Below are 6000 nucleotides of genomic sequence, written 5' to 3' on the forward strand. Positions count from 1 at the left end.
CTTCAGAAAGAGAGAACAAAGTGTTATATATGCCTTATTCTGATGAAAACATCCCTTTAATTCTACTTTTTCATTTTAAAAAATCTCCAAGGACACATACTACATTGTTGGCTGTACATGTGTTGACTGTCCGAAATCCAAAAATCTGAGCTCTGAAATGTTCCACAGTTTGAAACTTTTTGAGCACTGACATGATGCTCAAAGGAAATATTTATTGGAACATTTCAGATTTTCGGTTTTCAGATTTGGAATACTCAATGGGAAGTATAATGCAAATATTCCAAAATCCAAAAAAATCTGAAGTCAGAAACGCTTCTGGCTTCGAGCATCTTGGATAGTTTCCTAAGCTATGTCTGAGGAACGTGCTGGTACCGGGGGCAGAAGTGGGGTTGAGAGAGGAGGAAGGTAGAGGTGGTCAGAAATCTTAGGTCAGGTCCTGGCCCCGTTCATCTTCAGATCTCACGTTTCCCGTCTGTAAGATGATCTGATACCCCTGAATGTTTTTCTGTTTTCACAACCTGTGATTTTTGTAATCTTGAGGTTTTTCCTTTTCATTAAGAACAACTCTTCATCTGTCTCCCTTAAGGCTGCGTATTTGAGTCATTTCACCGTTTCTCCATTTTTTCCTGGACTCTTTCTATACTCTTCTCTGAACATATTTCCTTGAGCCTTCTCCCGGCAAAAACGGTGGCTCCTTGAACTCACCTTAGTCGTCTGAACAATGCACATTCCATGGTGAGGACTCCATACATTTGTGAACCAGAGAGGTGTTTGATTGTAGGGAAAGGGAGAATAGTAAGAAAGAAAAAATGGAAGGTGGGATCATCTTGAGGTGGAAGAAAAATGTTTATATTGTACACTGAGCTCTGGATCTGAGTCAAACACAGACTGGGATCCTGGCTGTGAGGCCTTAGACAAGTTACATTGTCTCCAAATGTATCCCAATGTTCTAATCTCTAAAATGGACATGATAAAAGTATCTACCTCCTGGGGTGTTGAGAGATTGTACAGATAATGTGCTTAGCATTGTCCTTTGTACACAGTAATCACTTAAATATGTCAGACATATTAATACATATGGTTCAGATGAACTGAGATAGCCCCAGACAAGTCAACAAAGAGTGAAATAGGCAGATCAAGGTAAAATGAAGAATTGAGACAACCAGCAAAGGAGAGGATGTTTTACTCTGAATTGTCTGGTTTGCTTTTCCTATGTTGCCCAAATTTCTCTAGAGGTATGCATTTCCCTTTGTTTCACTTTCGTTTGCCACACAGAAAGGTCTTCAATATTGTTTCAAATTCCTGTTGCCGAGTGTGAAGTGCCTGATAGAAAGGAAACCATGTAAGCTGTAGCCTCTGGCCTGCCTCTCAGACAGGTCTGTAGGACTCGGGAGAAACATGTCACCATGGTTCACTAAGTATATAAATCCTGTGAGATTGGTTTGCTCAGAAAGCTTTGCTGGTGGTTGTATTGATGGAGCCCAGGGTGTGTAGGAGGATAGGGATGCAATCACTGTATTCTTCTTTTTCACTGATAAAGCAATGGCACCTATTAGAGCAAGCACAATTCCCTGATAAAAACTATATTGCCAGGGATTAGAAACCCCCTCCTTGTTCAGACCACTTTTCCTTGCCAGTGTGATAGGATCAGACTCTCACCTTGACTTCCAAATAATATATTGTGAATGCCTGGAAACCCTGCTGTTACTTGCTGGAGTTGACGTATTCAGCCACTGAAACTATTTTCATCGAGTTCAGAGTAAATAAATATCAGGGTAAACTCCTCTCGCTAAATGAATCATTCGACCACGTCTTGTACTAACCCTGATTGAGGTGGTGGTATCAGCGCTGTGTATCCAATGAAAGAAGGCTGCTCTAGGGTAAGGACAGCGGGGAACAGAGCCACGCTGTGTTCCTTTCATTCCTGTTGTTACCTATGGTTGACTTCTCTCCTCTCTCTTGTTCTATAATCTTTCTAGCCCTTTCTTTCTCTTTCTTTATTGGGTTCCATTCACCCTTGCAACATTCTTTTTGTTACTTTTTCAGTGTGTGCTTACCAAAGTCCTTATCTGCTTCCCTCAGGGGTCAGGAATATTGGTAATAGGCCAGCGTCTGGAGAGCATAATTTTTACCAAGTAATGAGAAAGTTTAACTCCTAACATTGGCTGAGACCTTTTGTGTCCCTGTCTCTCTCTCTCTCTCTGATGTTTCCAGGCTGCTGATCCAAAAAGCAGGTCATAAACTGGCAACCCAAAGGTTTGGACTATAGGTACATTTTGGCTCACAAAGTATTGTTTTTTCTTTAATTAGTTACACATTTAAACATCCTAAGATACCTTATAAAAGTCTAGATGTCTAGATCTTCTAGAAAAAGCTGAAGATGGGCATCCCCGATCTGATTTCTTGGGCACAGCAGCTGGTGCCCTCTGGTCAGCTCCTGTTCTTTTGAGAGGGCATATCCACCTCATTCATTGACCCCACCTTTTGACTTCTATGTGTTTACATTAGTCCGCTCTGTTTTTCTAAAGAGAGTTTCTCAACTGAACCAAAGAAAGTAGACAGTGATTGGAGCGACCATGTTTTCTGTTCTCTCAAGGTTGGTGCATATTCCAGATGCATAGGAGAGAAGCTAGGACATAATTAAGCTGTGGCTTCACTCTCTGGGAGAACACTGTTGAGATGGTCTATGTATCTATTGGGCAGAGTTGTAGGAGGACAGTATTGTAGCCAAGAATGCAGGTCTCAAAGTTAGGCATCCCTTGGCATAACACCTCATCGGATTATAGCTAAGACCAAAAACTTCAAATGTGATAGAAATCTGAACAGCCACCACCTCTGGGGATGGGAATTGATTAAGAAAAGGCACAAGGAAACTTTCTTGGGTGATAAAAATGTTCCCTCTCCTGTTTGAATATTGTTCCCAATGATGTTCAGATCTGCAAATCTCACTGGCCTATGTAGCTAATAGCTGTTTATTTCACTAGAAGTAAACTGTACCTCAACAGATGTACATACACATATACATACCTACATGAAAGCATGCAAAGTGCTTGGAAAAATGCATGATCTTTAGCCATTTTTATCGTGCTTGTTTCTAGAGACTGATTTAAAAAAAAAGATAAAATGACCAAAAATAAAATGAGTGTTTCCTTTCAGACCACAGGTTTCATTGCAGGCATTGGAGAGCACAGGTAATAGTGAAAGATTCTTGCCAGACATAATTGTCAAGAGAGAATCTACTGGATCAATTCTAATTTTATGAAACTATTGAATCACTGTAGAAGGATGTACCTAACTTGTTGTAGCTGCTTTTCATGATGCTGTAAAAATTTATAGGCTTTACAGACATATCAAAGATGGTTTATTACCTGGGACAAAATGACTATACTTAAAGTAACTTGCACTCTGGCTGGAATTCAGTAGCCACTCAATAAGTATTCAATAATGTGTCTTAAAATTAATATCCATCTTGAGAACTTCTAGCTAAAACAATCACAAAAATATTGTTTTCATTAGTAATCACATTGTTATAACCAATTATTCACATATATCTAGAAGCATTTAAAATAAGAATTAAGAGAACAGATTTTCCAGCCAAACACTCTGGGTTCAAATGCTTGCTATGCCTTTAACAAGCAAAGTGATTTGGAGTAGGTTACTTAACCACTCTTTCTCATTGGCTCAGCTGTAAAATAGAAATGATTGCGAGGCAGGTACTAATTATACGTCTGTGATGATTAAAAACAGGTAGAACAATGTCTAGCACATAGTGCTATTATACAAATGTTTGTCATTTATGTATGCTTTCTTTATGTCAAAAAAGTGATCTTCTTTTGCAATTTGTCTTTAAATATTGCTCAGAATCTGTGTGTAGATGGTTGGTGAAAGGAATGTGAACTAGGAGTTCAACCAGAAAAGACAGAAACCTGAAATTTATGGGAAACATACTGGTTTTCAGTTTAGCTGACTTTGGTTTTGTGACTGCCTTACTCTGTGACCTTGATTAGGTCATTTTGCCTCCCTGAACCTTGTTTTCTCATCTGTTAAATAAGGATTTGCATTTTATACTGTCCATGTTCCCTTTAGGCCTTGTGTGTCAGTCTCTGATCTCAAGTGTTTGAGTCGTGTTCATTACTATTTTATTACACAGCTTCATCCCCAAGTCACAGAAGAGCTGTAGTAGCTTGACCCCTATTGTCATTATCTGGTTCTGTTGGGAATCATCCACGGGGAATCAGAAAGCACCAGCCTTGTACAACACAAAGTAGCTGGTTGGCTGAGAGGATCTGCCACTCCTATGAAGATAGCTAACCATAGAAGTAGCCACAATGGGGTAGATACAGCATCCTCTGCATGTGAAAATGGTTCCATTAAATCTGCGATCAGACGTTTGAAATTGTTTTTCCTTCACAAGGGCATTCAGTTAACATATTCTTTTCTGGTCCTCAACTTGCAACATCAAGGACCAGCCTAGTTTCATATAGAGCCAAATCTTCAACAATTCTTGCAATGCCTTCAAGTCTTTGCTCAATTATACCCTTCTCCATGAGGTCAACTTTTCCCATGCTTTTAAAAATTGAGCCTGCTGTATTCCCCAGCCCCTGGCACTGCTGGTCTATTTTCTTCTTTATTTTTTTTTTGGAGGTGGGACTTTTCCTCATAGCATTCATCTCCTTGTGATATAAGTATAATATTCTTTGGTGTTTATGTTTCTTATCTGTCTCCCCATCAGTACCTCTTCCCACCACTATGAGATCAGAGATCTTTGTTTTTGCTCATTGATGTATCCCAGATGCCTTGAACAGGGCCAGGGGAGGACCTGAAGGACAGCACATATTTGCAGGTGGTGGCAGTGTTTACAATGCATTCCACGCTGAATATACCTCTATGGTAATTCTAAATACCTTACTTTGTATTCAGGAAAAGCTAGGTCTTTGCCTCAGCCTGAGAGTAATGGAGAGAAAATCAGGCCTGAGTTTAAGTTGAGACCCTAACCAACTTAGTAGTTAAGAGTCTTTGAGAATATTCTTGCATTTCTTAGGACCTCATTTTCTTCATTTATAAAATTGTTTTAATTGTACTGATCTCCCATAGGGTTGCAGGAATGTATGCACTCATGTATCTGCTAATTCCTAGTAGAGATATGCATGTGTGTTTCACAAATATATCTGCCTGAAAGTACCTCAACTGGTACCTCATACATCTGCATCTCTAGGATGGAAAGAGTTTTTGTTCATAATGATGTTGAAATATCTTCTGGTTCATCAGAGATATATATTTTAAACTTAAATACAAGGTATATTACAATTTGGGGGCACCTTGATAATATATTTTTTTAAGACTGTACACACAGCCAGGCAAGGTGGCTAATACCTGTAATCCCAGCGCTTTGGGAGGCCGAGGCAGACAGATCACCTGAGGTCAGGAGTTTGAGCCCACACTGGCCAATGTGGCAAAACCCCGTCTCTACTAAAAATATAAAAATTAGCCAGGCATGATGGCAGGCATCTGTAATCCCAGTTATTCGGAAGGCTAAAGCAGGAGAATCACTTGAACCTGGGAGGCAGAAGTTGCATTGAGCTGAGATCATATCCCTGCACTCTAGTCTGGGGGTTACAATGAGACTCTGCCTCCACAAACAAACAAAAAACTGTACACACACATAGTTTGACCTGACATCTGGTTTCTCCGGACTTGTCTGAGGGGTGTATTTGGATCTATATGAAATGTGTATGCTCTGTGTCTATGGCTTTCAATAACACTCCTATCCTGGAATCTTAAAGATTCATGTCTCAAAGCCCAGTTTCCCTCCTCCTTGAAGTCCAGATTCATTTCCAAGTGCCATTGTAGGGTTCTTGTTTATCTGTCTCCTTGTCACTACCTCCCACCATCCCTTCGGGACCTCATGTGTCTTCCACATTAACACAACTGTCTTACCCCCTCATTTCCCTGCACACTCTATTCCCCTCCTGCCCTCCGAGCCTTCCTTTTTTTTTTTTT

General features: G+C 40.0%; 1 protein-coding gene across 5 annotated transcripts in view; it reads left to right on the forward strand.

Annotated features, from left to right (window-relative positions):
* SGCD (sarcoglycan delta) overlaps positions 1 to 6000 on the forward strand; it is a 640365-nt gene that overhangs the window by 215567 nt on the left and 418798 nt on the right. The window lies entirely within an intron of this gene.

This window comes from Cebus imitator, unplaced genomic scaffold (genome assembly GCF_001604975.1).
Source record: "Cebus imitator isolate Cc_AM_T3 unplaced genomic scaffold, Cebus_imitator-1.0 Scaffold519, whole genome shotgun sequence".
Taxonomy (NCBI): domain Eukaryota; kingdom Metazoa; phylum Chordata; class Mammalia; order Primates; family Cebidae; genus Cebus; species Cebus imitator.